This window comes from Triplophysa rosa, linkage group LG1 (assembly GCF_024868665.1).
Source record: "Triplophysa rosa linkage group LG1, Trosa_1v2, whole genome shotgun sequence".
NCBI classification, from domain to species: domain Eukaryota; kingdom Metazoa; phylum Chordata; class Actinopteri; order Cypriniformes; family Nemacheilidae; genus Triplophysa; species Triplophysa rosa.
This window is the reverse complement of record NC_079890.1, coordinates 11243364-11253879: the sequence shown is the minus strand read 5'-3', so window position 1 is coordinate 11253879 and position 10516 is coordinate 11243364.

Here is a 10516-nt window from a genome sequence, read left to right as displayed (position 1 = left end):
TACAGAAGAAACCCAAAATATCTGGACTTAATGACTACAGGCCTGTTGCTTTAACATCTGTGGTCATGAAGTCATTTGAGAGACTTGTACTGGCCCACCTGAAGGACATCACCAGACCACTTCTTGATCCCCTCCAGTTTGCTTACCGAGCAAACAGGTCTGTGGACGATGCAGTAAACATGGGACTGCATTACATCCTACAACACCTAGACAGACCAGGGACTTACGTCAGGATCCTGTTTGTAGACTTCAGCTCGGCCTTCAACACCATAATCCCAGACCTCCTCCTGCCCAAGTTTACCCAGCTCTCTGTGCCAACCTCTACCTGTCAGTGGATTATTAACTTCCTGTCGAACAGGCAGCAGCTAGTGAGGTTGGGAAAATTTAAATCCAGCACATGTACCATCAGCACCGGAGCTCCTCAAGGATGTGTTCTTTCTCCACTGCTATATTCACTCTACACAAACGAATGCACCTCTACAGACCCTTCTGTCAAACTCCTGAAGTTTGCAGATGACACCACAGTCATTGGCCTTATTCAAGACGGTGATGAATCTGCCTACAGAAAGGAGGTTGCTCAGCTGGCTGCCTGGTGTAGTCAAAACAACCTAGAGCTGAATGCATTCAAGACAGTGGAGATGATAGTGGATTTCAGAAGGAACCCTCCATCACTTCCTCCCCTCACCATCCTGGACAGCACTGTGGATACTGTGGAGTCATTCAGGTTCCTGGGCTCCACCATCTCTCAGGACCTGAAGTGGGAGTCCCACATAGACTCCATTGTAAAGAAGGCCCAGCAGAGGTTATACTTCCTCCGTCAATTGAGGAAGTTCAACCTACCACAGGAGCTACTGACCCAGTTCTACTCAGTGGTCATCGAATCTGTTCTGTGCACTTCAATTACTGTTTGGTATGGCTCGGCCACCAAATCAGACCTACGAAGACTACAACGGACAGTTCGTAGTGCTGAGAAAATTATTGGTGCTCCTCTGCCCACACTTCAGGACCTGTACGATTCCAGAGTGAAAAACAGGGCAAGAAAAATCATCATTGACTCCACACACCCAGCACACAAACTCTTTGATCTGCTGCCCTCTGGCCGGCGCTTTAGAGCACCAAACACCAGGACTTCCAGACACAGAAGCAGCTTCTTCCCCCAGGCAATCTCCCTCCTAAACAGATAACTGCTCCTTAAGAGCAATATTCCACTTCCACTACTCCTATAGTGTGCACTATAGTGCCTTATTATATCTACATCTTATGTATACATGTATATAACACTACCTCTACTTACTAAATTATCCATTTGCACAAGTGTACATACAATCTGTTAATATGTTTATTCTACTATATACTACCCTGTACAATGTCTCTTATATGTTATTATCCCCCATTTTCTGTAAAATAGTCTTTATTTTATATATGCACAATTTAGAATCTTTTAGACTGTAAATCATATTATATTGTATTGTCATTGTGTTGAATGTCTGTACTAGAAGCTTCCAACACCAAAGAAAATTCCTTGTGTGTGCAAGCACACTTGGCAATAAAGCTCTTCTGATTCTGATTCTGATGTTGCTAAGACAACATACAAACATGGATCAGTTCTTTATTCATCTCATTCTGTTTGTAAATACTTAGCCTACAGTTGATGTCCTCAATTAACTGTGGCTATTCGAAGGCTGTGTATTGTGATCTAGTGAATTGTAGTGCATTGCAACATATAAACAATATATGTCATTGTGTGGTACTGTGCGCTGTGTTGTACAATAGCACGTGTGCATTGCGGAGGAAAGTAATGTGTTACTCTGTGCTATAGTGGGAATGAGTCTGTCATACGATGCAGAATGAGTTTGTGTAGGAATGACCTCTCCTCTTTCACATTCCCATTTTCTCAAAGTGGAGTTTTTTTCCAACAGGGATTATCCAGAGACCACCCGTGAGGCACATGACACGCACAGTCAATGAGATGCATGCCATGACTCATAACGTATAACACGTATCATTTGTCTCCACACACCGTGGTATATATTATGTGTGAAGACAGCTAATACATAAAAACCCTTCAATAACTTTCTATGTTGACACAACATCTGTTCTTTTAGCTTCTATTCTTTTAGTCTTATAATTTCTTTACACAACATAAATACATGAAACACTGCTTGGAAATGACTTTTAGGTTCTTATACTCATGTTTTTGTGCCATTTGTTTTACTACCAAAACTTAACATGCACAGGACTTGTGTCCATCTGTTGCAAATGCATTCTAAGAACTGTCAAGATCAAAAGCTTCTCACTACACACGATTTCTGCACAACATCTAACCAAAAACATTTTAGTATTATTGACGAGGATTATTATTGCCACAGTGATGTTAATATCAAACGACCTACAACAAACAGGCCTGAAGGCGGCATGCAGGTTGCCGGGCACATGTTGGCTGTTGCCGTTTACTGTTATGTGATCAGTTACGTGAAGTCACTTCTGTTAGAAATACAGATTCTGCCTCTCTGAAGACTGGCACTAAATCTTGAAAGACTTATGAGCTTTGCACTGTAATATAAGATCTGATGGCATGCAGTCATTTAAGTCCACCTGTTAGACTGTCTAAAGAGGGTGGGCACACACTGTGGCACCAGAGAATGGACAGCACTCGACAGGGCGTAGGGTCAAGGGCTGTAGGGTGTAACAAAACTTAGAGAGAGAGAAAGAACCGGCAATGTGTCTATGTGTTCAGTATTTTGGGTTCATTATCATTGAGAGATGGAGATTGTGTCACAGCTACACACACTGTACACTCAAGCAGAGTGGAATGTACACAGTCACGCACACGTATTTTCAGAGAAAACCCCTCCTCTGCACCCCGGCACTCCCCTGCTGTTCAGTTGTGCATTACACTCTAATGCCCAAACTCAACAAGGGCTTAAGCTCTGGCGACTTTTGAAGGGTGGCTGAGCTTAAATGGGCTGAAATCAAATGCCCTTGGATTGAGAGGAGAAACAGCCAGCACAGAGACTTTCATCATCCCTCGGCCAACACCAGTAGATTATAGTACAGGCACATTACACTGCTGCATATTGATTTGGCAGATTCATGTGTTTTGTTTGGGTAAGAGGAGGATCATGTAGAGCTCAGCTGTGCTCAGTCCAACGGGATGTCTTGAACAAAGTTGTACTGAGCTTTTGCAGTGAAACTGTATTAAGAAGAATGCATAAAAAGCAGACTGCTTTGTTTGGTTTGAATGTTAACCAATATTATCACCTGACAAAACATAAAAATTATGTTTTCCCAGTGCTCAACAACCAATGCTAAGGATATTTACACTCACTTTTCATGAAGCGCTCGTTGCAAATAAAAAAAACTGTTGTAGTATGATTTACCTTCCTCTCCAGGGTATTACCAGTTCCGGGTTGATCTTTCGGATGAAGTATTCACCTCCAGGTCTGAGGCCTTGTTGCAAACAACCTAGAGGGATGCTTTCTTTGGGCTCTTCCTCTGTTGGATCCTCAGGCTGGGGTCTCAGCACACCCAGGTACCGAGGGAGGAAGTTGATAAAAACCTGCAGAATGAATGGTGAGAATGACATGAAGTGCTATAAATTGTGATCAAATAACTTATAGTCGCTGTCCTTCCAAAACCTTGTATGTCCAAATTTGCTGTTTTTCAGGAAATGTCAAAAACACTGTACTTTTTAAATGTTAAATCCAATGATAATGCGAGTCTGAGCTGTCCTTTGGGCATTGACTTAACATAGTGAAAAACACAACTATGTTCAAAATTTAATGTAGTGAGCTTCAAGCCAGTGGGATAGGGAATTTTTGAATCTCTATGCAAATTAAGAAACTCTATGCAGAACGGCTGCAGTGGAGAATCGGTCAGTGCGCAGTACTTGTTGTCCAGATGTTTGTGATACTATATTTTGAATGTGGAATGTAATATTTTTTGTACTTTTGATAATTAAAAAAAAAAAAAAAAAGTGCGCAGTACTTATAAGGCGTTACTTAGCAGGGCAATGCCGAGGTTGTGAGTTCGAGCCTTACCTGGAACATAGATTTATTATAATGAAAAACTTTCCACCAAGACAAAAGTTAATCTATTAAAGTTCAATCCAATTATAATGAGAGTTATTATAATAAGAGTCCGAGCCGTCCATTCACTTAAGTGAAGTGACCTATTAGTCAGATATGGTGACCCATACCCAAAATGTGACCTCTGCAGTTAACCCATCCAGAGAGTAGTAAACACACGCACAGCAAGCACACGTACACTCGGAGCAGTGGGCAGCTATCACTGCAGCGCCCAGGGAGCAAGTAGGGGTAAGGTGCCTTGCTCAAGGGCACCTCAGTCGTTACCTGCCGGCCCTGAGAATTGAACCGACAACCTTCTGGTCACGAGTCCGACTCTCTAACCATTAGGTTAGAGAGTCATCTTCCTACAGAACCGTTCCAGTGGCTCAATTGCTCAGTGAGTGGTACTTACAGTATAAGGCAGTACGTAGAAGGGCAATGCCAAGGTTTTGAGTTCGAGCCTCACCTTGAGCATACCTCTATGATACTGAAAGACTTTCTACCGTGGCAAAATTTAATCTAGTAAAGTTAAATCTAATGATAATCCGAGTAATGATAATGCGAGTCCGAGCTGCACTTTGGGCATTGATTTAACATAGCGAAAAACACCACTATGACATAGCGAAAAACACCACTATGTTCAAAACTTAATGTAGTGAGCTTCAAGCCAGTGGAACAGGGAATTTGTGAATCTCTAAGCAATTTAAGATGCTCTTTGCAGAATGGCTTCAGTGGCGCGGTCGGTCAGTGAGTGAGGGCAATGCTGAGGTTGTGAGTTCGAGTCTCACCTGGAGCATAGATTTTTTTATAATGAAAGGCATTCTACCAAGACAAATAGTAAATCTAGTAATGTTCAATCCAATGATAATGAGAGTATGATAATAGGAGTCCTAGCCGTCCTTTTGGCATTGACTTAACATAGAGAAAAACACTAATATGTCAAAATTTAACACATTGAGCTTTACGCCAGGGGGACAGGGACTTCGTCAATCTCTATGCAATTTAAGAAACTATGTCCAGAATGGCTCCAGTGGTGCAACTGGTCAGTGCACGGTACTTGTACAGTACCTAGGCAGTACCTAGCAGGGCAATTCCGGGTTTGTGAGTTCAAACCTCACCTTCAGCTAACCTTTATGATAATGAAAGACTTTCTACCAAGGCAAAACTAATCGAGTAAATTTAAATCTAATGATAATGCGAGTCCGAGCTGTCCTTTGGGAAACCCAACACCAAATACTGTGCTGTCAAAGTTGAAAAGCACTTTTAAATAATTTTAATTAGCTAGATATTTGCAAAACCCAGTGACAAACATAAAGGGTGACTAATGATAACGATTTATGACAAAAAAATCACAAAATATTGAGATACAAGGTTTAAGAAGGACAGCAGCAATATTAAGCTGCTCTTTGAATCAAAGTCTTCCTGAAATCAATGGAGGTTCACCTTTCTGACCCACAGTGGCATGTGGTGCGTGCTGGGTGTCCTGTGGTGGAGGTTCAGGACCACCACGCTAAGAATGACTGAGAACGTCACCAGGATCATGGTGAACATAACGTAGTTAACAATTATAGGAATGCCAAGAGATGTTTCTGGAACCTTGTCAGCCAACAATAGCATGAAAACAGTGAGAGCGATGAGGATTGAGATGGACAGAGTCATCTTCTCACCTGGGAAGGAAGTTAGAAAACATGTTTTAAGAACACATTCCAGATTGTTATGCAATAGTCACCTGAACATGAGAAAATTCTCATCACCCAAATTTGCAGCGTGTACGTTAGCTCAACGACAACAGGCAGAATATTCCATACAATGTCAAGTAAAACTGAAGTTGTGTTGTTTGGACCAAGTGATTATTATGATGGGGGTGATCTGGATCTATAGGCAGCTTCTCATGTTACTCCGTGTGCGTAAAACCTTGGTGTCTTTTTTGACTCAGGACTTCGGTTCGACCAATAGATTAATTCTGTTAAATCATGCTTTTTTCATTTACGTCGCTTTACTAAGTTTAAAACTTTTCTCTCCCTCAGGAACTTTGAAACAGTTATTCATGCATTCATCACCACACGTCTTGACTATTGTAAATCACTTTATTATACAGTAACAGTTACAGTTTTTCTCGATCGCTAACACACAATTCATGAAACAATTCACCATTTTCTGACAACTATAAACAATACACCAACTTTTACAAACCCCACACAAAAACCTTCTCATTTTGCAAAGGTTTAACCATGTTCTGAAAATTCTGAAAATACATAATATAATGAACTGAAGTGTCAAGATGTAAACTGAAATAGCACAAATTAATCCATCAGTAAACATTCAGTAGCGAAACTGATGACACACCAATCAGAATATCAGGATACGGTAATATAAATAGGAGCACAGGTAATTGTGCATCCTAGAATTATCTACTGGGCTTTATACTACTATACAGTATAATTACAGTACACACTTTATATGAGAAACATTTCACTATTCTGTATCCAGTAAACTGTAGCACGTGCACGCCCTCAAATTTGTGATTGTCAAGTTTATTTGTGGCATTTTTGACATGTTCTGTATTTTTGCAGAACTTAAAGACGACTACTTACAGTTTTTTTCAACTGCTTACAAACAAAATGTTTACTTGTCACACAATTTCTGAAACCTGACACTCAAACACCAGAACCACACACCAAATCGGCAAAACCATACACTAATTCTCGACCTTTGACTCAGTTTTCAGTTTCATAAAACACTTTTTGCAAAACACAACACACAATTCTCTATGTAACACACAAAAATCTTACAGGAAGTATATTGATTTCCTTTTTCAAACACAACCAATCAAAATGCCACACTAATTCATCAGTGCCTCACACTAACTCCTCACATGTGCAAACACACATTGCTTTACTTAACACCAACCAATCATGACTTTAGAAGAGGCCTATAAATAGGCCAAGGGTCAAGTTATAGGTTTTGAACAATGGATGCAAACAATGTAGACAGAGTAAGGGGAGTTGGATAATTCATCAGTGCCTCACACTAACTCCTCACATGTGCAAACACACATTGCTTTACTTAACACCAACCAATCATGACTTTAGAAGAGGCCTATAAATAGGCCAAGGGTCAAGTTATAGGTTTTGAACAATGGATGCAAACAATGTAGACAGAGTAAGGGGAGTTGGAGGGAGAGCCAGAGGACGAGGCAGAGTTCGAATTAGAGGACGAGTCGGAAGAAGAGGAGGAAGACGAGGAACAAGAAGTGTGGTCTCGAATGAGATCAGGGCTACAGTCATTGATCATGTGATAAACCACGGTTTACTGTAACAACAAGAGAGGTTGTACAGAGAGTCCAGCCCAATTTGAGTCGATTTACAATGGCAGGTATAATTTGAACCTTTAGAAATGAGAACAGGTATGTAACAATCTACTGTTATGCACACATGTTGTAATGTACACAAACAGTAGGCTATAATACATATACAGTATTTTACAGTAGTACCCTTGCATTCATTTACTACGGTGCACTGCATTGGTCACAGTCTGGTGAGGTATCACACTGTACAACAGTACAGCCAACTGTAAGAAGACATTCTGACCATATTGTATAAAATAGTATATTATGTTACAGTTTATGGCACACACTCACACTGTTCCTGAATCTTCTACAGAGTGGAAAGGTGAAGGTTTCATGGTGGGCGAGGTCACATGTTCACTGAAGAGCAAGAGACGGCTATCGTGAATTTGGTTTTGGCCAATAATGCTTTTAGAATTCGTGAAATATACGCAACCATATGCTTACTGTAATGATGCCACAATTTTTGCGAACATAAATGCTGTGAGTCCCTCAACAATACATTGTGTCCTCCAGAATTTTTTTTTCCGTACCGTGTACAGTAATACTGTATTCACAACCAGCAAAAACATAAATAAACACAAGAAATAAAAAGTTTGGTTTCAATCTAGCTTTTGTTTTTACAGTGAATTTTAAACATCTCTCTGCCAATTTCTTTCAATCTTGTACAGAAATGTACAGAGGAGCTCATGAACGAAGAGCTTTAGGTTTTGAATAACTGTGTGTACATGATATATCCCAAGATATAACATTACGGTAAAAGTGTTTGCAACAGAAGACAAATGTTTGCTTTTGAAATGTGTTTGTGATATTTTTAATGTAGTGCTTCATTTTGAAAGAGATGTGAGGCATTTTGCATTTTGTGTGTGCAATTCTTGGATTTGTGTGTAAAGTTTTGAAAAAAAGAGGCAACTTTTTGAAAATGTGTGTAAGCAGTTGAAAAAAACTGTAAACAGTGATTGGTTAGTGATCAGTTAAGCAATTAGTGTTTGCACATGTGAGGAGTGTGTGTGTGACCTGGTGAATAAGTGTTGCGTTTTGATTGGTTGTGTTTGGAAAAGGAAAGCAAGTCACTTCCTGTTAGATTTTTGTGTTTTAGGTAGAGAATTGTGTGTAGTGTTTTGAAAAAAGTGTTTTATGCAATTGAAAACTGAGTCAAAGGCTGAGAAATAGCTTATGGTTTTGGAGATTTTGTGTGTAGTTTTGCACTTTGAGTGTGAGGTTTCAAAAATCGTGTGACATGAAAAGATTTTGTGTGTAAGCGGCTGGAAGAAACTGTATACCTGCCATTGTAAATCGTCTCAAATTGGGTTGGACTCTTTGTACAGCCTCTCTTGTTGTTACAGTAAACCGTGGTTTATCACATGATCAATGACTGTAGCCCTGATCTCATTCGAGACCACACTTCTTGTTCCTCGTCTTCCTCCTCTTCTTCCGACTCGTCCTCTAATTCGAACTCTGCCTCGTCCTCTGGCTCTCCCTCCAACTCCCCTTACTCTGTCTACATTGTTTGCATCCATTGTTCAAAACCTATAACTTGACCCTTGGCCTATTTATAGGCCTCTTCTAAAGTCATGATTGGTTGGTGTTAAGTAAAGCAATGTGTGTTTGCACATGTGAGGAGTTAGTGTGAGGCACTGATGAATTAGTGTGGCATTTTGATTGGTTGTGTTTGAAAAAGGAAATCAATATACTTCCTGTAAGATTTTTGTGTGTTACATAGAGAATTGTGTGTTGTGTTTTGCAAAAAGTGTTTTATGAAACTGAAAACTGAGTCAAAGGTCGAGAATTAGTGTATGGTTTTGCCGATTTGGTGTGTGGTTCTGGTGTTTGAGTGTCAGGTTTCAGAAATTGTGTGACAAGTAACATTTTGTGTGTAAGCAGTTGAAAAAAACTGTAAACTGCAACCCTATGGCCCTGGCCAATTTGCGTTAGGATGCTTGAAAATTTCTTGGGCTTTGACAAGATTCTTTTTTTTACAGTTTTTTTCAACTGCTTACACACATTTTCAAAAAGTTGCCTCTTTTTTTCAAAACTTTACACACAAATCCAAGAATTGCACACACAAAATGCAAAATGCCTCACATCTCTTTCAAAATGAAGCACTACATTAAAAATATCACAAACACATTTCAAAAGCAAACATTTGTCTTCTGTTGCAAACACATTTACCGTAATGTTATATTTGGGATATATCATGTACACACAGTTATTCAAAACCTAAAGCTCTTCGTTCATGAGCTCCTCTGTACATTTCTGTACAAGATTGAAAGAAATTGGCAGAGAGATGTTTAAAATTCACTGTAAAAACAAAAGCTAGATTGAAACCAAACTTTTTATTTCTTGTGTTTATTTATCGTTTTTGCTGGTTGTGAATACAGTATTACTGTACACGGTACGGAAAAAAAAATTCTGGAGGACACGAATGTATTGTTGAGGGACTCACAGCATTTATGTTCGCAAAAATTGTGGCATCATTACAGTAAGCATATGGTTGCGTATATTTCACGAATTCTAAAAGCATTATTGGCCAAAACCAAATTCACGATAGCCGTCTCTTGCTCTTCAGTGAACATGTGACCTCGCCCACCATGAAACCTTCACCTTTCCACTCTGTAGAAGATTCAGGAACAGTGTGAGTATGTAGCCATAAACTGTAACATAATATACTATTTTATACAATATGGTCAGAATGTCTTCTTACAGTTGGCTGTACTGTGTACAGTGTGATACCTCACCAGACTGTGACCAATGCAGTGCACCGTAGTAAATGAATGCAAGGGTACTACTGTAAAATACTGTATATGTATTATAGCCTACTGTTTGTGTACATTAGCATCATGTGTCATAACAGTAGATTGTTACATACCTGTTCTCATTTCTAAAGGTTCGAAATTATACCTGCCATTGTAAATCGTCTCAAATTGGGTTGGACTCTCTGTACAGCCTCTCTTGTTGTTACAGTAAACCGTGGTTTATCACATGATCAATGACTGTAGCCCTGATCTCATTCGAGACCGAACACTTCTTGTACCTCGTCTTCTCCCTTCCGCTCTCTCGACTCGTCCTCTATTCGAACTCTGCCCCGTCCTCTGGCTCTCCC